This window comes from Lonchura striata, chromosome 1 (assembly GCF_046129695.1).
Source record: "Lonchura striata isolate bLonStr1 chromosome 1, bLonStr1.mat, whole genome shotgun sequence".
Lineage (NCBI taxonomy): Eukaryota > Metazoa > Chordata > Aves > Passeriformes > Estrildidae > Lonchura > Lonchura striata.
Genome location: NC_134603.1, coordinates 121,089,424 through 121,113,759, shown reverse-complemented (window position 1 = coordinate 121,113,759; position 24,336 = coordinate 121,089,424). Strand labels below are relative to the sequence as shown.

Genomic DNA, 24,336 nt, shown 5'->3' with positions numbered 1-24,336 from the left:
TTGAATATTTGATGAATGGTATTTTATTACTCATCTTCTATGAATCTTGCTTTCTTTCTTGCAGTCCTTTTAGTAAGAATCTCATTTCTCTTATTTGAACTCTCCATATGCATAAACAATAAGCGTCATTCTGATGCTACTACATGATTATCTGGCATTCACATTTCCACTCCTGGGGTTATTAAAACTGCCTAACTTAGGCTTCTTTAAGATTTCTAAGTCAAATTAGGCTTTACAGACTCACTAGAGGCTGAAGTTGCTTTGATAATGATGGAGAGAAACAGGTAATTCTCAGTGCTTCTCAGTCTGATATCTAAAGCAGACTTGGCCAAGAGCTGAGAAATTACAGAATGTCACTGTTGGCTGCATTCACTATCAGAGCATCCATACCAACAGATTTTACTGAATTGTGTATTTTTCACCTTATTCTTCAAAATCTACTTGCAAAGTTAAGCATGGAAGGAGAATTATTCCGGAAACTACAAATGGCACTGATAATTCCAAAGAAAGGTAATTTATTGCAGTGCCTAACAGGGTATCAGTGAAGCACCACTGAAGCCCTGCTAGGCACTACAATAAATTAGAAGCAATGACTCAAAACTCTCAAATGTCCATAAGAAAGCTTTAATACAAGCCCACTCCTTCTATAATGTTGCAAAAGAAACAAATAAAGTTCTCAATGAATGATTGACTCCAAAGAGTATAAACTAATTTAAAAACAAAATTCATGCTACTATATTTCAAAATCCTTTTTTTTTCCCTCGAATGTTATGAACCACAGTATTTGAAAATGGGGTAATTTTGTTGCGTAAGCAGGCTCTCTTAAAGAACATTTCAATGACCTAGTTATGTCTCTGTTTTATTTTTGTAATATTTTTATATGAACTAGGATAAGACTGCAGTTAAATGCTGTTCTTCAATTTATTTTTCCATCTGCTTTTAGCTGCAGGATAGCATATTTTATCACATTTGATATACAGGGTCAAAGGGAAAAAAAATTAACCCTGTATTTTTGCATAAAATGTATAAATAAATTCTGATGGTGCAAGCTCAGCAAGTAGAATATTTTTACTACTTCTATCTTGTGATAATGTTTTTATAATCACTTATATCTCCATCGCTAACAACTGAATGCCGTTTTCTGTGTTATTAACACAGCTCTACAAATCACAGGGAAAAATCCAGGATCTAAGCAAAAGAGGATAAAAGGTTGCATTTTTAGAAGGTAATCTTTTCACACATACAAGAGGCAATAGGCCAAGTCACTTAGCTCTTCCTAGCTAATCAAACTGCACAATTTCAGCATAGTGGTTCTTTTTTAGATGTAGGTGGTGATAAAACGATCCTCAGCTTGGGAACACATCCAAGATACATACACACTCCCAAACACCTCCCCCTACTCACCCCACCTCCAGTTGATTTGAACACAGACATACTTATCAATACTTTTTAAGGTAGCAATCATGCTAATGGGGACAATTACGAAACAAGAGAGAGGTCACAGTGAATCCAACTCAGAGTATGTGACCAAAGTTATGCGGGAAATAACTGAACTAGTGTCAGCATCAAGCATCTGTTGCTGCTGGTGTGAGGACAAAGCGAGTGCCAGAACAAGGAGGCAGTTTTGTAGATCTACTGTTTGTCAAGTCGCCCACTGAAGCAAGCCTTGAAATCAGTGTGTGTACTGTGGCCATCTGTTTACTTTTCACTAGCAAAACTCTTGACTCGTACCATCTCTTTGAAGTCATGGTCAATGTCAAGAAACAGGTACAGTTCTGATGATCGTGCATGTTTTTTTAACTTGACAGAGGGAAATTAGGAAGGAGGAAGGAAAACAGAAATATGTAATTAGTTTATAAAAAAAGGGAGGATTACAGGAAAAGGATCTTCATTTATTCAGACAGTATTATGCCCCAAGAGGATTAATCTATCAAGGTATCATGAAAGCAACTAGTGAAAACAGGAAGACTGTTTTGCCACAAAATAATGATTTATTTACTCAGCTTTGTAACAGAGAGCTGCTGAAATGACCTGGACTTAAGAAACTTGTCGTTGATCTCTTTCCTCTGGTGACCAAAATTAGAATAGATCAAATGATCTATGATAAAGTGGAATTAAAAGCTCAAACAATCCTGAATCACTACTAAACCACCCACAAACACCACACTGCTAAGCTCCATTGCTGATTAGTTTCTGTGCAAACTCCCCATAGAGAAAGCTACTGTCCACTTACCAGTGTTGTTCAGCAACATCTCATGCACGTCTCCTTAATCTTCACCCATCTGAAGGCTCTCTTTTTCAAGAAATAACATATTCTTCCTCTAACCTCCACTAGACAATCTTATCTACTTAAGTATCTTTTTGACTTTCTCCCTTTTTCACTTGTGTCATAAAGTGAATTGAAATTTCTTTCAGTCTCTTTCTTTCTCTTTTTTTAATGTTCCAAAACTCAGAAGAGATTTCCATTCTTTTCAATTTTATTTTATTTTCCTCTGTCTCAGGTATTTAAAGGGATTGTTTAAGTGAGAAATCCAAAATATCACAAGTAAGGTACCACATGATTTCCAGATGTGAGCACATAGCTTTCAGTGTGGGGTAAACTGTCCTAATTTCATCAAAACATTGCTTGATAGAAGACATACTTACATTTCATACAGGACACAAGAATTTAGGTGAACTGCATCAGCAGTAGATATTGCCAAAGAACTGAAAAAACGTTCACATACTGGGTGAAGGCATATGGTATGGCTTGTCTACAAACAAAGAACTCTGAAAAATCTCAATTACCTTTTACATTTAAATGTTTGCTGGAGATGGCTGTGTATGTATATACATTTGTATTTTGGAAGCACCAAGGAACAAATTGATACGCTGGGTTTTTCAGCCACTGAAATTTGAAAATTGATTCTGTGCAGAAGCTAAAATTTCTATAGCTGAATCAGGTCTTTCACCTCTGAAACAACTGCAGTATTCTTTGCAGACAAAAGAGGTATTGCTCCTAAAAAATCCTATGCAAAAAATCTGGGGAGGGTGGGAGGGGAAGCTGCAAGTTTACTGCATAGTATAGAGGCAATAACTTTGGAGAAATACAAGGTGTATTATAACTTCCTATAAAAGAAAAAAAATGCACTTTTTGGAATTGTTGTTTAAGTTCGATATTTTCACATAGAGAGTAATCACCAGAATTAGTGAAATGTTTCAAACTTCTTATTCCACAGAATAACCTGACGAAAGCAGACCACTCACTAATAAAGTGCAACTTAATAAATCATGTGAAATCTTATTTTGTTCAAACCCTTACTAACTCCTAGCACCATCTGTTACCATCAAAACTATATGACAAGATATGATATATAATTAATAGGTAAACAACAATCTAATTAAAATGGACAAATACTCCATGTTCCTGCCATTTGGGAGCTCTAATTACAGACTAAATTTTAAGCTTGAATTAAATATTTAAGCTGGAAAATTAACTTTCCTTCTCGAGCCTTGAATACATTAATACAGATATGTGAAGCGACTTCCTGATGGGAACTTAAACATGTAATTTAGTTTCATCAAAGCAGTTACTAATTGTTAAGCAGCAGTACCTTACCATATGTACACAATAGCTATTTAGAGCCAAAAAGGTGGTTTTAAAGCACCCCTCTGCAACCCTTTTCTGACATAAATATAAAATGTATATACAGCACAACAGTTTACACTACACACTGAAAATAAATTACGTAGAGACTTCAGCTTTCAAACGGGTCTTAGCATGCATAAGTCTGAACAGATCTAGATAAACAAATGTGTATTCTTGCTGCTGAAGAAACTAAAGAATGTCTAGAAAAGTTAAGATATTTTTACATTCCACTTATAGAATTATGAGCTTCAAAACCATGCAATTTGCCTGAGCCATCTAGCAAAACAAAATGCTGAAAAAAACAGGTGTTTCATCTAACTTAATAATATGATCCATTTTTTTTTAAATACTATGTCAAAAGGAGAGAAATATGAATAAAAGTGAGAACAGAATTATATAAAACATTGTTAAAAAGGTTCCAAGCATCCAGCAAGTGGTTAGAATTCATCTAATATTATTGTAGCACAATAGATATTATTGTACTAGGAATTTTGAGTATTTGCATTCTGACCAGGAATTTGATTCTAGGTGCTTAACAGTGCTCATCAGTCAACAACAGACTGTTACTATTTCAGGAAAAAAACCCAACACACCTTCGTTGTTTATGAAAATCACAATGATTTCCAAATAGTGCTGAGTTGAACTACCTTGCCAAGCATTTCCCCCATTTTATGCCTGCAGAGATTGAGGCACATGGATGCTAGGTGACACCCACAATCACATGTTAAGTCTCCAATGGTGTAAAATACTCCATATATATGAAACACTACACTTTCCTGTTCATGTGGACCTCTTTTATGGGAGACACACAAAGATTTCAGTATGGTTTCAGTCAAGACTTGGCTCTTACAGGCTCACATGGCCTGAGTCAGTGACACATGAGAAGCAAGAACCCGGATTTCTTATCTTCCATAATCTCTGTAATCCTAATATTCTCCATTCACAAAACAGACACATTTTACTTGCTTTAATTTAGATTAAACTGCAGAACAGCAGAACATGATATTGAGAGAAATAGTGCATGTATCTTTTTAAATATCCTCAAAATGGTATGCTACTTCCAACAGTAAGGAACAGAACATAAAGAAGCTTCATCCATCCATCTAGCCCTAAGAATTTTTAATTTCAGCATAAGTACAGATGAAAAATTAATTACTGGGCCATGACTTCATAAAGAGATTCTAGTGACATCAAAACCAAACCTCTAATAGTTTGTGATGTCACTGCAAAGCCTCAGGAGACTTCTTCTTCCATAATTCAGAAGAATATGGAAGCTTCTCAGTTTATGTAGTTAATGGACTGGAGGCCCAGAATGTGCTTTAGGACATACTCTGCTTCTATCACTCCCTCACTGCTGTCCTTTGTCCCATTCCTACAATACAGATATAATTTTACTCTTTCTATGTGATAGAAGTACACTAGCAGTTTACAATAATTGGGCTGGTATTTTCAGTAACACCAACTTAGATGGTGTTCTTTCTACAGAGTTTTTAGACTGTATACATACCATCTTAAATATTGCAAAACCACTTATATTGTTTCACCATATTTTCATAATACAGTCTGTGAATCTATTCTAAAATTATTAAATATCTCTTAGCAGTAAAAGAATAAAAATTGCTGAAAAAAAGGACTAAAAGCTGACTTGAAACATATGTATTATAAATCTCTCATAGAGCCACATTTAAATGAATTTCAGCCACGTTTGACTATCCATCACTTCCTCTTTTTCTTTTCTTCAGTGCTCCTGGGCTACTCAGGCCTACAGCTCATGCTCCAATCCATATTTTCCAAGTCAGTAGAGTCATTGTTGTACAGTCACAATGATGCAAGATTCTGTACAACACACATTCACTGTTGTACTGGGTGCTGAAAGCAAGTGTGGACTCCTCCAGCCATGTGCACTTAATTCCTTTGGCCAAGCCAACAGGATGGGAACACTGAAACAGCCCTGAAACTGTCCTTTTCTGCAGAAAAGGACAGTTTTTCTCCCAAGCCCAAGCAAGGAATGAAATGCATATGCCAAATGAAGATTCTGCTTGTGTTGGACACAGGAAAGGACAATGCTCTGCTACCTTGCAGCCATCAAAATCTACCTTCTTTTAATTTCATTAGGTTATGTTTTGAATTACACTCTGATTACAGGGAATGATGGCTGCTAGGCAAAACCACATACCAAGTTCTGGGGAGCACTATCATTCCCTCTGCAGTCCAAGATACAGTCATATTCTTTCCAGGACTATTTATAGACCATATTGTACTGTACATGTGCCACGGATCCTAATGTGAGGAAAATTATATAGATATTCAAAGCATGACATATTGATTCAACATATTGAACGGATTGTTTTTTCCTCTATTTATTTAAATGATTATAATAGTTTATAGTGAGCTTAGCCCTTAAGACAGATGGTTGTAAACTCAGAATTTAAGTTTTAAATAACTGTATTAACATGAAGTAAATTATTTTATCCACCATCCTCATTAGAAGAATGAATTTATCTTAACACAGTCTTTAACCCTCTCCTGAATTGTTTTTGATTATTTATCAAAGAAACTGAACTTTGCAGCTCATTGATTGGTGTTTTAAAATGTGTCTCATCAAAACGTCTGATGGCCTGATAACCACAGTATTTTTTTACACTGTGTTGGGCAAAAGTAACCTTGAGTTTAGGGTGAAGATGGGAACTCTACCATTATCCATTTTGAAAGGAGCCTTAAATTTAAGTCTACAGTTTATATCTCATCTAATTCTTTTGAAGAGAAAGTATCTAAATTATCAGGAACAGAAGCAAAAAGTAAAAACCTCTGTCCATAATTCATTCAAGTAAATAAACAGTTTTCCCTTAACATACCACAGCACTAGTGGATTTATGCCTGTGAAAAATATTGGATCATATTTATTGCACAAGAGCTTTATTCCTTTCCATCTCGCAATTTTATGACCATCTCCTTTGTGCTTTCCCTTTTAGCCCTCTGTCATTGCATGTAATGCTGACTTCTGGGTTTCATTCCTGAACAGGGTCAAAGGAGAAGAGATCATTTTTCCATTTACTCAGTATTTAAATATGATAACTAAGCTTCATGACAGTAATTCCACTTGCCTAATTAAAAATATATGCATTGATAAAGGCCTGGTGACCATCAGAACTTTGCACAAACCATTAAGTGTTCCTTTGGGTAGCTCTATGAGATTCGTAACAGGTCTAAGTGGCAACTGCTCAATGTGGACTGACAGGCAGAACAAAATAGTTAATCCTGAGAACCAACATTCAAGCAAAACATCTTTTAGGGAGTTTAATTGGAGCTGGTCATGTTCAGGACTAAAACCCCCCTAGCAGCTATTACAAAAGAAGTCCACTTACACACTAATGGTGTGCAACTTCCAAGTTAGCTTAATCCAAAAGAAATCAATTTTCCCAATGCTGACACAACTTTGCAGTAAGAATATAAGCACAGTGGGGACGATCTGCTTCAAAGATACGTTCCTTATCCAAACTAGAAGACTAACCTGGAACCACACCAGGAAAATCAAACATGCTTTCAATTACATTATTTACTTAAGGGTGCATCTAAAGGTTTACTTAAAATCCTCAAGTAATACTGAGTGAGTCAGGAAGTTTCTGCACATTTGTTTACAGCTAGATTTTTTCAGTGAGTAAAAACTATGAAAAAGAAATGCTAAAAAACAAGATTTATGAAATCAGACTTAGTGAGACAATTTTAAAGATGAGACCTTTTTTTTTAGCATTTAAAGGCACTTAATAGGGGTAATTGTGTATTTCAGAGTAATTTTGAAGAATTCTTCCTGTTAAACTAATACACCAAGTTTGAAAATTTTTAGTGAAATTACTGTTCCACAATGTAAGATAACAGCAGAAACAGCAGAAAACTCACAGTGAGCAGCTATTAAAAAAGTTAAGTTGATGTGCTGCCCTGTTATTTTTGAAGTTTCTCTCTTTTTGTATAAGTAATCTTAAGGATGTCACATCAGTTAGTTTCAGGTATCCTCGGGATTTTTCACAATTCCTAGTAGAAGGCAAATTCTTGTGGAAAAACATGCTTTCTGACAAGCTTTCAAAAGCAGCATCTCTACAACATGCATTTAGACCCACACCTGAGTGAAGACTATGGGGACCCCCAAGGTTTAACAAGTGCTTTTTAGCATTACTCTGCTTTTCTTTATCTGTTTATCTGTTTTATCTGATTCTTTACCATTATCTGTTTTTCTTTATTACCAGTGAGGCAGAATTTGTAATGCCAGAGAGGTGTTACTAGTCACTTGGGATGGTCTCTTTTTATATCCTGCTTACCTCCTTTGATTTCAAGAGCCTCATATGAAAGTCTTAATCGTAAGTTACTTAATTCAGCGTTTTTGTAATTATTTAGGAGTTTCCTGGCAGAGAATAAAGATCTTTAGATATACAGACTCCTGACAATTCAGAAATTAGTGTATTCCAATACTATGTAATAACCTCGAGTTCCACACTGGTTAGAGAAATTTGGTCAATAACATTACTGAATTAGGTTACATGTTCAAGTAATTATTTAAAAGAAATAATGTAATAGTAAATAAAACTCTGAACCAGTGGCCATAAATTAATATATTCTTTCAAAAGGCTATAAAAAATTCTTCAGAGTAATTATTATTAATAATAAACTATTTGGCTAAAGGAGTAAACACTGCTATGAATCACAAAATAAGTGACACAAAATGAAGTGCAAAACATTCATGTAAGAAGAAGAAGAAACAGATACACAAAAATGATATTGTACCTGAATTGCTTTTGGATGCAATTATCTTCCTCACGTGTTAATATAATTTTGGCATCTTATTATATGTTTTATCCCACAGGGAATTTTAATTCAGAAGCACAATTATCAATAAACTTTCCTTAGAAAAACTACCAGTCTCACCTCCTCCTCGTCTGATTTTCTACAGTCCTCTTCTGTGCCGGAAGAAAAGTTTCAAGTATATGTGTTTCCTACAAGGGCAAACATTTATTTTCTCTTGTTTACTATGCCACACATTTTATAACAGCTTTCTATTATATGGTGTCACTCAGAACACACAACATTCATTTTAATCTTATTGATGAAAAAGCATTTTAAAATATTTTATCATATTTTAAAATACATAGAGCCTGCATGTTCAGCTCCATTTTTTGATACACACAAATACAACAGATATTAAGCATGGAAAGCATCATGACTAGATGATAAAACAAGTACTTTGGCCAAAACCACAGGGCATTCTATGCCTTCAATCAAACCACAGCAATTAATATGAAATTCTAAATACAGAATATAATGCCACATAAATAGTATAACAGCCAAGTCCTGTCTAAGAAGCCATATGTTTTTTCCCATTGTTCAAAAAAAGGAGATGACTTCCCGTCACTTATGTTTCTGATTAGCAAGGTGATTTATGCCACAATCACTAAAAATGCCAGCAAGTGAATGAGAAAATGCATAGTGACTGCACCAGATGTGCACAATAAACAGGAATCCCATTGTAATCTCTGGTACTTAGTTTATATGAAGGTAATGTAAGAAACACTCTTGGATATGGCAAAGTCACTCTTTTTTTACATTTGACTATAAATGATATGAAATAAATTGTGTGTTTTATACTTTATGGCATGCATACATTGATAAATTAGGTACAGTTTTGTATCCCAAGTTATCTACAAGACAAACCTGGCTAAGATCATGGGGATTAATTGCTTCAGAAGTGTGAAATGCAGCTTTTCCATTCTTTTCTGCACACTCAGTGAAGAAACAATGATTAATCACTGTTTAACTATTCTCCTGAGGATCTACAAGATTGCCAAAGCAGGACTTATCCTCATAAATCCAAAAAACGCAGGTTTAGATTTGTTGCCAACAACTGAAAGAACATGAACTCAGAGCCATTCGTTATCAGATTAAAATAATGTCAAAGCTTTAGAACCCCCTACCAGAGTAAAATTCTTTTTAATTTGCACCTAACAATGGGAATTGGTATATCAAATCAGATTTAAGAAAAATATATGTATATATTTTTATATGAACATAGCTCCCATTATCAGAAGTATAAAATCCTTATAATTCAGCCACTTCTATTAATCCAGTATAAGAGAAGCAGCATGTTTAAATAGGAATGCTTTCATTGATACTAATACTAAGAAATTAAAAAAAATCCCTAACAACTCAGTTAAAATTACATCAGTTTCATGTGTTTGCAACAAATCCTACTTACGTATATAAATAGTTTGTATAAATGCCTGAGAATTTGTTTAGACATCTTAACTTTTTGATAGAGGACTTCACTTGTAACAGTGCTTGAATGTGTCTAAATACTTCATAATCAACATTTAATAAAAAATAAAATAATTCAGGTTTAATACAGAATTCACTACCCAAACAGATCACAAAAATGCAAAATGCAAAAGTTGCCTGTTTAAACTTCCTAAATTTAGAGAAGGTATTAATAAAAATGCAAAATTTCATAATGGAAATAACAGACAGTGCTGCACAGACTCAGGCTGTATACAGCAGCATCAGAGGACTGACAGTCTTTTCTAAAAAGTTCCAGTTTAAGAATCTGAGTATCTATTCCTGCCTTTAAAGAGACAAGAATAACTAATGTCAAGTACTGTCTAAAGATTCCCCCAGGAAAAAAAAAAACCAAAACAAAACCAGAAAAACCCCGCCACATTTAAATGATTGCAGTATTAAGAAAGAAAATAAAGTTTCATCCTTCAAAAATGCTATGTCAGTAACCCATGAGCTGAGGTGGGAGAGAGTATTCCATGTCAGTTCCCAATCGCTTGGGAGCCAGAGTAAGCAGGTAAAGCCTGTTGCAGATGGGTGTCTCTGGCTTGCAGCTGTCCCCACTGGCCACATCCCTGTGCTGCTCTGTGGCCTCCCGCATCTCCAGCTGCTCCTGTTCCTCCACTCTCCCATCAAGCTGGGTTTTTTTCCTCAAAACAAGTTAATGCTGATACGGTCTCCTTCTTGGCTGTAGGCAAAGTCTAAGAATGAACAGGGGAATGCCAAAAACTTCTGTTACTTGACCGTGCTGTCCAGGAGAGGTACCTGCAACACCCCACGGTCCCCTCTTGGGAACAGTGCTATCTCTTTGTGTTACATACCTCATAGATATGGCAAGCTCAGCCATGGAAATTTGGGTGCTAGAATTTTAATATCATACTGTAAGAGACATTAGCTACAGAAAATCCACACTAGAGGATGAATTTCTTAACATTATTTCTATAAATGTGACAGTGACCCAGAAGTTACCAGGAAAGGACAAACCTTTTCTGGGTGACACTGGCTTCAATGCAAGAATAACCACAAAGGAAGAAATTGAGTCTGATGCAAACACTGTAAGCACACTGCACAGGTTGAGCTGCTGGCTAACTACATGAACAACACATGCTCATCTGGAGCACCCTTTCGTTTGCAGTATTGTATGGATTTTTTGACATTCTTTAAGTTTCACAAACTGGAAGACCTTGATTAAATTCCAGGTCAGTGTTTACAAGTAGCTTGTACCCTTCTCAGAGACGACTGAAAGTTAAATTTATCAAATTTACCTAGAAAATTCAGGCACTAAGGAAAACGCTTCACTGGCATTTCAGCTCCTTGTTCAGATCAGTTCCTAGAGGGACAACCAGCATCCTCAATTAAATCCCACAGTAAAATACCCACCCGTGTTTGTAAAGCACTTCAAGATTCCCAACTACCAATATTAACCAGCCTGTGTTTACTAGAATGTCCACTCTTTTCGGTTCCAATAAACATTTGACAAATATTATTCTACTGTTATTATCTATTTTCTGAGGGTAAGACACACTGCAGAAAGACAAAATCAAGTGTGCATGTATCCCTTGCTTGGAGCAAGTAAATAATTCACTGCTAACTTGGTCATTAAACAGGAGTCATCGCAAACTCATGCATACTGGGATTAACTGTTCACAGAAGTGGTTTTAACCACAGGTTTTAACTTTATTTACCAAATTGAGGTATTGAAAACTATTTTTTCACCTTCTCTTCAGATACACAACTCCCAGTACCTGATTAGGAGGAGTGGAACACTAAAATTATTGTGATGTTTGTAATTTCTGCATTATTAGTTTTAGGTTTGCTTTAAATATGCATCACGATGCACTTGAATGTGCTATCTTCAATATTAAGTATGCAATGTGAGTGTGGGGAAAAATACATGAAAACAAGGATATTCATGAGTTATGGATCCTGGTGCTCTAAGAGTAGGGTAAAAATATGGATTAAGATTTTATTTTGCAAATTGCTAGCATGCAATAAAACATCAGACCTTCCACTGTTACACTTCATGTATATTATTTTTTAATTATAGGCACAGTGTATTCCTGACAAATTTCTTATTGAACAATTATAAGCATGTATGGAAAATCAGATTACATATTAAAGAAATGGCCTGATTCATCTGCGTATGTAACTCTTACTGTATTATTCATAGCAAGAGAAACATTTTTACCTACCTTCAATAATTTTTTTCTTGCTCTTAAACTACTGTAATAACTTTCCTTCCTGCTGGACTAGTCATCAAAATATTAAAGGTTCAGAGAAATCAGGAACATATAAAATTACAGAACTGGTTTTAGAAACCTGTATTGCTTAAAGATTTCCTAAAAATATTTTTGTAGCAAATCAAGAAAAATAATGTATGTTTTGCTGTTCAATGATACTAATCATGAGCTGCTGCAACACTACATGGTCACTTCAATACCTATTTTAACAGTACTCTTGGCAATGCTGTTCCTATGAGACATTCAGATTGCAGTAACAACACGCTTCCCCCCCCCTCTAATTTTCATTCAGATAATGAATGCAGGCAATTCCCATCATTCCTCATTCCAGCTGGACTTCTGAAAGGTCTTGTTCCTGAGCCTTCACTGCTTACAATGCACCTGGTGAAAAAATACTCTACAATATTTCCCCAGGAATACCACTAGCTACTGTTAAGGCAGAAATACTATCCTGGGCTTTCCTGCATTTATTTCCCATAATTCAACTAATTTCCCAGTTTCTTGTTTTTCAGCTCTGTATATATTTGGATCTCAGGGTCTCTAAAAATTTCAGGATAAAACCATTCCTTTCAATCATTTTCCTTGCACATGAAGCAACCTTCTCCAGGAACAAAAGCGCTCCTCTGTATTTCTCTTCTGGATGAATCTCAGACTACAGAACGAGTTTATAGGGGAAAATATTTCAAGCATCGAGTTTCATCACTTTCTAAATCACTTATTTGCACTTTCTTTTCCTACCACACATAACTTACATACAGATGTATATGAACACAAAAGAGACACCAAGATAGTGCAGCACAGATACTGCTGCTCCCCTGAATAAGATGAAAAAGCAAAATACTAAAAATGCTAACAGAAGAACATATAGCAAAAAGCTCATTTTAAAATACAATACAGAAACAAAAGCTCACATATTAGCTCCTTAGGCAGTACCTCTGACAATCCCCACCTTTGGGATTCAGGTTTGCACTGAGGCTTATTTAGTGGTGTTGCACAAATTTACCAGCTTTCATGGGGACAACTGTTGCATGGGGACAATGTTTCATGGGGACAACCACCCCTCAGAATCACTCCTAGCTCTTTGCAAGTGTCAACTCGTACTGAATGCTTCAGAGCATCTTTTCAGCAACAGAGACTACAGTATCACCTTTATCAACAGGAATCAAAGGGAGTATTTATCTCTGTTGAATACAATAAATACTACAGCCTAAAGATGCTGAATGCTACGTCTGCTCTCCCACACATCTTGTCAACCAAAGCAGAGTTTTCTATGACAAGATTTTTTTTTTTTGGTACACCAGACAGAGATATCTCAAAAGCCAATCAGAAATCTTGAAACAAATTCACAACAAAAACTAAGTTATAGCCAAAAGCCTTACTACCTTCTGTTTCAAACACAAGGAACATTCCTACAATTCGGCATCATCTAGCATTGACAGATGGAAGCACATACCTACAAAAATCATAGCCTTCCCAGAAAAGTGAATGAGAGAGAACTTCCCCATATAAAAATTCTAGTCACATTAATGAGGATGAATAAATAGGGATATAGTATTAAAGCCAGTCATCCTAAGAAATATTTCTGGGTTGGAAATATTTATTGATATTTATTAACAAGGGTAGGAAAAACAATGTACAGAAAAAATTGCATGAAATACAAATGCTTATCGCAATACTAACAATATCATCTTTACTACAATTAGATTTGTTAGAATGAAACATTTATATATATGTGTATGTATACACATATACTATTTTTTAGATCACAGACATTTATTTTTTCTCAAGTGTTTAATATGATAGTTCTCATAATAATGAGAAAATTCTGAAATATAAATCAACTTGGGTAAAACCAAGATATATAAAAAAGTGGGAAAGCCTGCTATGTTTTCTAGCTATTCAGCTAGTCAGAGTCTCATATTGGAATAATCAAGTTTTAACAGAACACAAACTTCCATGTTTTGTTCATACAATAAAAAAGCAATTACAGAAATATTTGAAAGCCAAAATATTTTAAGAGCATTATTTCTTGTATCTTTGGACTCAGAAGGCTTTATCATTTCCATCTAAAGGTCTCACATTTCATCCTTATCTTTATCCTTTATCTTACAGGATTCTAACCAGAAGGGCAATCATGCAGAGGAGGTTGAATGCAAACTTCAGCATCATTAATGATCCACATGTTTAGCCACAAATCCAGAGAACTAGATGGTCACACCAGAACAAGGATATCCAAGTCTAAATATATCCAAACAGTAATGAATACAGACCAAAACAAATGGCACTGGTAGAACTCACCGGGTTAATATACAGTATTTAATTTAAAAACAATGTTATAATTTCTTTCACAAACTCTTCCTAATTATTTTTAATTGTTATTCATTGATGTCTAAATAATAGCAGAGATTTTTGGAAGGTCTGGTTGTGATTGTGTTAGGTTGTGGTTTTCAAAAGCAAAGCAGCTGCTCTCTAATTTATTTCAGAATCTGGAAAAAAGGTCACTAGGCCAAGGAATAACAGAGAATGAACATGAACGAACCACTGCTTACTGTCAGGAAAGGGGTTTCACTATGATCTGTGGCCAAATAAAAATTCAGTAGCTATGTATTTTTACTGAAGCAAAATCATAGGGCCTCATAATACTTGTGGAAATGCACTTGATACATATATCTACCCTACATCCAACTACAAGGATGGCTGAATGCAGATATATTACTCCCTCCCAACATTATAAAACTAATGGATGGTTACTATTTTGAGCTGGAATCATAATTTTGCCATTATTATTTTATTAACGTTGGCAACAGTAAGAGCACCAGGGTACAATGACCACAGGTTTTTACCTTCAGCTGACAGAAGAGAAAAACCTGGACATTTCCACCAAAGCCAGAACCCCAACTGTGATACTTCCTTAAAATAACCAGAGCAGAAATGGCATGGTGGTATTCTAACAGGTGTGGGCTCAGATGTTACAGCTACTCTTGTTCCATTATAAAGTAGCAATAAAAGAAATATCTTCCAGGGGAAAAGAATTATCAGTATGTGCTGCCTGCTCATGAAAATATGTAAGTCTAGCAAAGAAAATGCAAAAATACATCACAGAAAAATGGTGGCTCAAACAGGCTTTGAAGTCATCACCACTATTAGCTTGAGACTGAATACTGAAGTTTCCAAAGTATTTTTTCCCTGAAAACTTAAGATACACAGCTAGAACAATTTCACTCCTTTTTATAAAATTTCCTTTTGTCCTTGTGAGATCTGACTCTTCCAATGAGAATGAATACATGTGCAGTGAACGATTAACACATCACTGATTTTTTTTCTTGTTTAAATAATTCTGTGTAGGCAACACAATTTATTGGTATGAAGTAGGATTTATGGTAATATATTTCCTCTTCAAGACATAAATAAGATTTCTTAATAGTTTTCTGTAATTCATTTTCTTACAGTACCACATTCTCATAAATTTACTAGTGTAATGCATCTCCTAGAATAGCAATTGCCTACCCTGAACACTGTTTTTAAAAGTCTTCAATACTAACAATCCAATCTGTTAAAATCTTCTTCCACAACTCATTGTCTACATCTTGCAGCCTTTTACCTTCCTACAGCATATGCTGGATTTTACAAAAGGGAAAAAAAATAAAATTTATGAAACAGAAAAATACAAGGTTTCAAAGAATATGAAAGGTATCAAACTAGAAAAGTATAATCTTATACTGAAATAATTATATGAAAATTTACAGAAGGCTACAGGTCTTTATTTTTCAAAATTTCCCCTTACTTCATGTTATATTGCCTTCATTTTCTGAGAGTTAACTTTTCAGTCTCTGGTGGTGATAATTAGAAAACGAACTGCACATATGTCTGTTTTTTTAACGTGGACAGAAATTATGTAATTATTCAAATTATATCAGAATTTATATTCAGAAAATTGGTTGTCATTCAGAAGTGTCTTCTTTATAAAATGACAAAATGACTCCACTAAGAGCAGATGAATTCTAAAATGAATATCCACTTACAAAATTCTCTCTTCTGTTAACACATTCTCAATATTTTAGTTGTCTCTGCTGGAGTACCTTCTACTAGAAAGTCTTAGGATTTTTTTTCCCACTACAGAGGAGCTAAGAGAAAAAAGAGACCAAAGTAAAGAACAGGCTATGTGAGAACATAAAATAGTTACATTTTAAAATTTCTGCTTAATACAATATCAATATGCAAATAAAATGTTTTGCATATATTTGATGCCAGTTACCTCAAATACTCCCCAGGAGTCTCATGATACAACTGATTCTGTTGGCAGAGCCTTTTGTGAGGAAAGTTCTTTCAGAAATTCAATGGACAGCACAAGAGAGGAAAGAAACATCCACAAATACAGGTGATATTCAGAAGGCCTAACTAAGCTAGAAGTTATTTTTCTAGTGTTATCCATGTAGCAGTTGCATAAATGTTCCAAATACAGACATACACGTATACATGCACATATAAAAGTTATTGTCAATGTATAAGTTACTACTATCCTGAGACTGAAGTAATTTATGGAACATCTGTTTTCATATTTTTTCTAATTTTTTCTAATTAACATGCATATTTAACACATAAATGCTCAGACCACCTATTTTTCTGCTGATTTTTTCCCTTTCCTAAGTCATGTGTTCCTGTGGGGTGCTCAGTATAGATGAAGCATTAAATTTGTTAGGAGGAATAGCAGGTGCATAGTAAAGAAACTAGTTCAGACTATCTAAAAGAAGAAAATATGCTAAGAAAATAATGATTAAAAAAGCTACAATGGGTTACAATATAAAATAAAGGAACTTTCCAAAAAATCTAGTCTTCTACTCACAAATCAAAAGTGGGATGTCACCACCCACCCCTGCCCAAGATATGTAAAAATCTCTAAACTTTCAGGATTTCTACTTTCAGCTTGTACTAAAAAGCAGGGAGTAAAACTCTGAGCCTGTGCAAATAAAATTTTAGTGATGTAAGATGTCACAGCTGTGTTTTTGTTTTTTTTTCATTTCTCTTTGTCAGTACTTAAAATATTCACTTGACACTAAATGGCTCAAAACACTGAAAGTCAACTATATCAGAAACAGATAAAAAAACACAACAAATGTTGCTATTACATTGTGCTCTCCACATAATACCAAATTGTTAAAGTTAAGTTCAGAATCTAAAACCTTGAGAAGACAATAAAGTCAGAGGAGTGGAAATAATTTATCCCATTACATTTACAGATAAACAGAAAAAATTGAATGTTTACACAGCTGAGATCTTCCTTAGTAGGCCTCAGAACTGTGACGATGTTTTAGTTCACCTTCCTCCTTCCATCTTGCCACAAATCTAAAATGAAGAGCAATAAAAGCACACACCATCCTTTCTACGTATACTTTACATTAACACTGCTCTACATCACGTACATTCATGGGAAGTTAAAAGCCATAATGCAATTAAAAACACAAGAGGTAGGGAGGGAAGATCCGTGTTTTGTTATTTATGACAGAAATCTACTCATCCCTACAGACACCATGGTCATCCTGTTCAAGCCTAAACTCACCCATTTTTGTCCTCCTGGGTCTGAAAGGCTTGCATGCCTAAAAGTCAGACATTCCTGAGCTCATCCCTCCTTAGCCACTATGAAGAGAGACACGTATTCCTTGTTTGCTAACTCACCAGTAAGAAACGATCACTGCCTATCACCATTCGTTTGAACTATCTTATCTCAGTACCTTCTCCCTTCAGGTTTCATGAGATGCAAAGTTAGGAAGACAGCCACAGTACCCCACTAACTGGCAGGTGATCCAACAAGGAGACCACAAAATGCTGCGCCTTCCACTTTTAAACAAACTTTTCTTGAACTGATGGGAATGGCACTACTACTACTGTAGGAGGCATTTGTTTTTCTTCTCGTTAGCCCCTTCGCAACTTCAGACACATACATATTTTAGAACAGTAACCTTCTTAATTGCTGTTAAAAGGAACAATCAGTCTTTATGTTAGCAAATCAGAAGTTGGACATGTTAAATTTCTTCTGAACACTCTCACACAATATTCAACCTCTAGGTGAAATAGTGATAATCTCAGAGTACAATAAAAATTAGGAGTATGAACTCTCCATTCATACCTGAAGAGCAATTTGACACATTTTAATATCACAACTAAACAAAGTGCACCTGATGAATATATAAATACTGCAATCTCTTGACTACAGTTATTATTGGTGGGGTAGACTTTAATGAAACTGAAACCCGGGTCTTTGCCAGTATTTACATGGAAGAGCTTAGTAGCCCACATTCTGTGAGGAAAGTAGCATATTTAATACAGCCAAAATCTCTGCAGTACTCAGATTTTATCAGCATTCTGTTGATATCATCCAAACTGAAGCAATATTCAGCTCTTTTGAGCTTTCTATGCATCTTCCTTTACCTTTGCATGTTTGTAATACAAGAAAATGTTTATCAGTTTGAATGCTTACAAATATAGATTTGTAAGAAGTGTGAACAGGGATTAATTAATGCATCAAAATCCAACATTAACTCTCAATCTTCCCCCAGTTAGAAAGCACCTCCTTGCTGGAAATTCCTCATTTAGCTGGTCGGATTGCTTCTTTAGTGCATAGGTTCTTCACCAATGCTGAAAGCCTTGTTCCTCCTTTCCAATCCTGCCCCTCTCACTTTGGGGAAAGGCTTGACATGTACTTTAGATTTTAACAGTAAATTCTGAAGTAAAACTTCATTAGCTTTGAAAATATCTGAGCTACTCAACTGCTAACATGAATTCATCTTAATTCTTTCAGGTGACCCAACACTCACAGTTCCTATTAAACTTATCTTTAATATAAATCTGTGTATTAACTAAAGAAGTATACTAACAGCTTCCTAGAAACCTCACTGACTTATCCCTTTGCCAATTCTAGCAGGCCAGGGACACAAGACCACCAAAAAATGGAAATGCAAAATGCATCCAAAAAATGCATTGTAATAAGAGAGAATGGGGTCAACATGAAGTCCTTAAATACGTATCTGCAACACCTCTTGTACATAACTTTGTTTTTAAGTATTTGTCACTCACACTGAGCACTCTGCAGTGCAGGACAGAAATCTGACTACTACACCCTATAGGTATAAGCACTGTGATAACCTTCACATAAACTAATATAGCTACATTTTAGAAACACAATTTTCATCTACCAGGAATCAAGTCCAAACCAACAATTTGTATCTTATTAAAAAATTTCTGACTATCAATTTTGCTCAATTTTTTCTGTCAGTTACATTTATAACCTCGGGTTAGAGATTGGAGGATAATGGCATTTAAAAAATGCTGAAAAACCTTTGGTTTTGCTGGCATTAGCATTGACAAATGCTCAACAAACCAGTATATTAATTTACATAGTGAAGACTGCCTTTGGAACTTACTGGGAAAGGTGGTCAAAATAGTAATGAAATTTTTGTCTATGGAAATAAGCTCACATTTATGCTTACAAATTATGAGAACAATCTACAGAATATTTTGCACATATACACACACAAAACATCTGTAAGTGTAATTACGTTTCCAAAGCATATCAGCTGGGTAAGTGCCTATCAAGATTCAAGACTATGAGGCTAAAAGGCACCAAGCTACCTCAGTTATATCCAGCATATTAACAAAGATCTATCATCCCATCTATTTACTACTAGTTCATGAAACTGTGGACCACAAAGCACCAATTACAGAAAGAAGTACCACTACATATTATGCTTCATCAAGACTTAACTTTTGGTCGCTGCAATTGGGTATATTAGGTTAGCAAGTGGATATGTGAAAGCTGTGCATTCAATGCATGACTTCTTGGACAGGGAATCAAACAGATTCACCTATATAAAGATAAGAGAACCTGCTTGGATAAGGTTTGCATGTTTTCAGCTCTTAAAGTGTTATTAGCATCTTTTTATCAGATGTTTGAAGTAGTCTTGGATACACAAATAAAAAGGAGCCCTGAATAAAATGTTTGCAGTAGTTTAAAACACCTGCTAAAGGTAAATCAGTAAAGGAAAAATCTCTCCCTTTAAAGACTGACTTTATTGCTTTCTGTCTTCTCTTCCTGGTCACCTGAACTTCTAGACTTGCAAGAAGTGCAGACACCTAACCTTGCTTATGCACCCTTGTATATTATTCTCTTTGAGGAACACACCTCTTCCTGCTGCGGACACCAAAATTGCTGTAAGCATCACAATTTCTCTGATGACTCCAAATCATCACGGCCAGGCCCAATGGGAGATTTTCTGCCTTCAGCAGCAAACCAGAATTCCACTAAATGTAAGACATGTAAAATTCACCTACTCACGTGGACAATGGATGAAAACCTACTTCTTCAAAAAAGTAGGAGAACCTACTTCTTCAAAAAATCAGAAGCAAAACACATTGCAATCACAATTTATCTAGAAAGATGGGGAATAGGTCTGCAGCTTTGAATGTTCAGCCCTTTCAGTTGTGAAGAGCAGGAGCAGGATCATAAACTTGATGCTGGTAGAAAGTTATGCAAACTCTGTGTGTTGCCATATTGACCTAGGAAGGATGACCTGTACTGAGCTCACTACTGTCAGATAGCTGATGGATGAACTCCCTACCACTGTCAGATTGTTTTGTTTTCCTAAATGCCACTTTTCTAATTAATTGAAAGCATTAATTAACTGATGTTTCTGATATACTAAATATATTCAACTTTGACAAACTGATAACAGTTTGTTTTCTACCTGCTGTATTTTTGAAGCACATCAAGAAAGAAGTACTAAAACCTTTGACTGTACATGGGAATGATCTCTTCCTGCACCAGCTTTTAAGGAAAGATAGATGAAATTACCATGTCATCCATAAAGCCAAGATAACATGGAGCACTGTGGCCATCTTGATCACAATGCCATGAAGAAAATGCCACTGCTGATTTTTCAAAACCTCTGAAACATTTATCAAAATATGATCAAATACTGTGAGAGAATATATGTATACAAGTTAATGAGTAGCAGAAGTTAGAAAAAACCCACAAACACATGCAATCAGGAAGTGTGCCTGATCATCTATTTTAAGAGATACTGTCAAGAGCCTTGTTGACTGACATGCCTTTCATAGGTCCCCTCAATACGACAGAAATACATTTGTTGTTTTACTTCCTGTACCACTATCACAATAGGAGACTACTTCAATTTTTTGTGTTCTGTTCCATCTTATAAATACTGCACATGGTAAGGGGGTTACTAATTCAGCCCAGTCTCTTGAGGAGGCAAGTTAAGTCTGCTTATATTAAGAGACTGACTTGGTAAGCTGCAGGTCCCCAAAAAGCATATAGAAAGGTAGCATCTTTACAATGATTTACTGAAAGCAGCAGCTCGCTTTAATAAAACCATGCCAAAACATAAAATTGATTGAACCAACTGCTGTGCAGGGCATACACAACAGCTGATCAAAATCATTCAAGATTTTTATTCCTAGAATATCTCCAGAGCTTGTAGAGTTTTTCCTACTTTATTATTTCAGTCCTGATACACAACTCACTTAGGCAAGCAGAAAAATTAAGGCTGACTGATATTCTGATATTTTTAACCAAAAATTTGGATAAACTCAAAATAATCTCCTGTGTGAAAAACAAAAATGAAAGCCAAACATATGTGATAATCACCAGCAGTTTTCATCACGTAAAGCCTAACTATTACCTTCCCAATTATCCCTCTTCAAATGATAAATTGTCTTGATTAATTGTATCCCAAAGAGGTCCACAACACCTCATACAGAATAGTCCAAAAGACACACATTTCTTCCATTTCAAAAACTTTTAAAGGATAGATTTATAATAGCATTACAACATAGACACATACATATATATACATATATATATAATTTTGCTTTAAAAAGGCAGGAAAAGATGAAAACTTTTTCCAACTCCAAAGATACAATTGCTAACTTTACTTTCCTTACATAAAATATCACCCAGAAAAGTTTATCTATTTTGTTGAGCATAACAAAAAGTTCACCTTTTCAGAGTGTGCTGCATGAAGCTTTGCCTGCCTTTTATATAGTAAAGTAATTTTATGGTATTGTGTCACAATGAAGGACAAAGATAAGCCAACTGTTTAGATTCCTCTCCTTTATGTTGTGGCTTTGATCACTAACAATGCTGCATGAACAGCCAACAGAAGGCTGACATTTCATAAAATATGCAGTGATAAAAACTAATACTGTAGCATCTGGGAGCGATATATAAAATGCTGAAATACACCTAATAACTGTGATCTTAAATTACAAGTTACTAAAAGCTAAATAAGCAGCATACCTAAAAGAAAGATTAAGAGAGGATTTTTGTGCTTCTGCTCCTAAAAACAAATTTTAAAAAAATTAATCCAAGGTATGCTATCTATTATTCTTAACAATTCCTCTGGTTCCCTTGTATCTTAAAAGCAGCCTTGTAGAAGAGTGGTTTTTTTTTTGCCATATCATTAGGTATCAGCAGAAGCCAAACACTGCAGAATCCTTCTTCGTGCTATATTAATGCTCTAATGCTTTGTGAAGTCCCCTTTATTGTCTTTTTAAAAATATCAATCACACAAAATACACATAAAACCTGATGAGTGATTCTTCACTGTTTTGTAAAAAATCTGAAGCTCTGTGATGACAAAAATAGGTAAAAATCCTTCCAATAAGCTGCATAAATTAAGTAAATCTCAGAGTAGAAATTACATTATTTTAATTTATTTACCTTAAGAACATTAAGAACCTACAAGACAGGCCACATAAAATGGAGGATTACATCCTAGAAAGCAGTGAATCCCTAAAGAACTTACAAGTCATTGTAAATAACCAAATGCTTTTTTTGCTCTTACTATGTTGCTGTAGCTAAGAAGCTAAAAACAATCCCTGGGTGCATTATAGGGAAATATATGGTAGTACTAAGGACCTGAAATTATCTGCACATATGGCATCACTGGAATGCTATAACTAGGCCTGGTATCTTTAATTCAAAAGGAAGTTGAAATTAAAAGGGCCAAAAAAGGAGTTAGAATAATTACAGTTAGGGAATCCTTTTTATCATGTGTGTGAGATGGACAAAAAATCATTATATTTACTTTATTTATATTAAGATTAGAGGTGATTTGATGGACATCTATAGTTTAGTACATGTGGAGAAGGTGTAATAGCCAATAACTATGTAATCAAGCATAGAAAAGGATAGTAAGATAGAATTACTGAAAAACATCAGACAAATTCGGTCTAGAAATACTACGTCTTAATTATTACATCAGGTTAGACAGAGACATAATGCTTTTTTTTTTAATATTAAATATCAAGCTACAGGTGAAGTAATGATTTGTATTTTTTCTTAATAATTAATACTTTACCTTGATTTATACCAAAGAAAGAATGGCTAAACATGAAAATGATCTCTCCTGTACAGAAACCAGTTTAACATTGAAGAAACTGCAATACTCAATTAACTTTAAAAGACAGTTTTATACAACACCTCTGTTCTCATTTATGATTCCATGGGTTGTACTTTAATGCAATTACTCAATATAAAAATTACTTCATCTAATATAACATAAAAATAATTTTAGGAAAGGGTGCAAGTATACTATCTGCATTTACAAGAATACACCATCAAGAAAGAAAGAGTGACTTATGTGGTGCAACAGGTTATGTAGCTACCGGTCATCACCGGTGTAAGTAACATTAATATGAAGCTGAAACAACTGCTCCAAATAATTTTAATATATAATATTCTGTATATATTCATTATCTATATAATATATAATGGTGTGACATTTGCTTATGGCACTAAAAATGGGTAGGACTTCCTCAGCATAGTTAGGAGGTCTAAATATCTGATTGTACCACAGAGTACATAATGAATTCAGCTTTTTAGTATTAGGCCCTCATTTAATAGGAGGGGAAAAGGAATCATGTATCAGATGAAAAAAGAATGCAAGAGAAAATCCAAATTTGGTACCCAAAGAACTGTGAAGCATATTTTTGGTCTGAAAACAGACTGAAATTAAAGTTTAAGTATGTGGGAGGTAATTGTCCTTGTGGTTATAATTAGTGTCCAAATTTAGGGACTTCAGTGCTTAATGCATACCCACCTGCCTGTTATTCTTATCATGGTTTTTTATGTCACTCAAT

At 34.9% G+C, this 24,336-nt stretch overlaps 1 protein-coding gene across 11 annotated transcripts in view; it reads right to left on the bottom strand.

The window, feature by feature from the left end:
• Window positions 1–24,336, bottom strand: part of TBC1D5 (TBC1 domain family member 5) — a 312,792-nt gene that overhangs the window by 210,187 nt on the left and 78,269 nt on the right. The window contains exon 4 of one of the 11 annotated variants that reach the window (XM_021538130.3): window positions 8,546–8,613. The exons of the other annotated variants lie outside the window; for them this stretch is intronic. The gene's annotated coding sequence lies outside the window, so the exon portion shown is untranslated. The remainder of the gene's footprint in view (window positions 1–8,545; window positions 8,614–24,336) is intronic. 11 annotated transcript variants of the gene reach the window in all.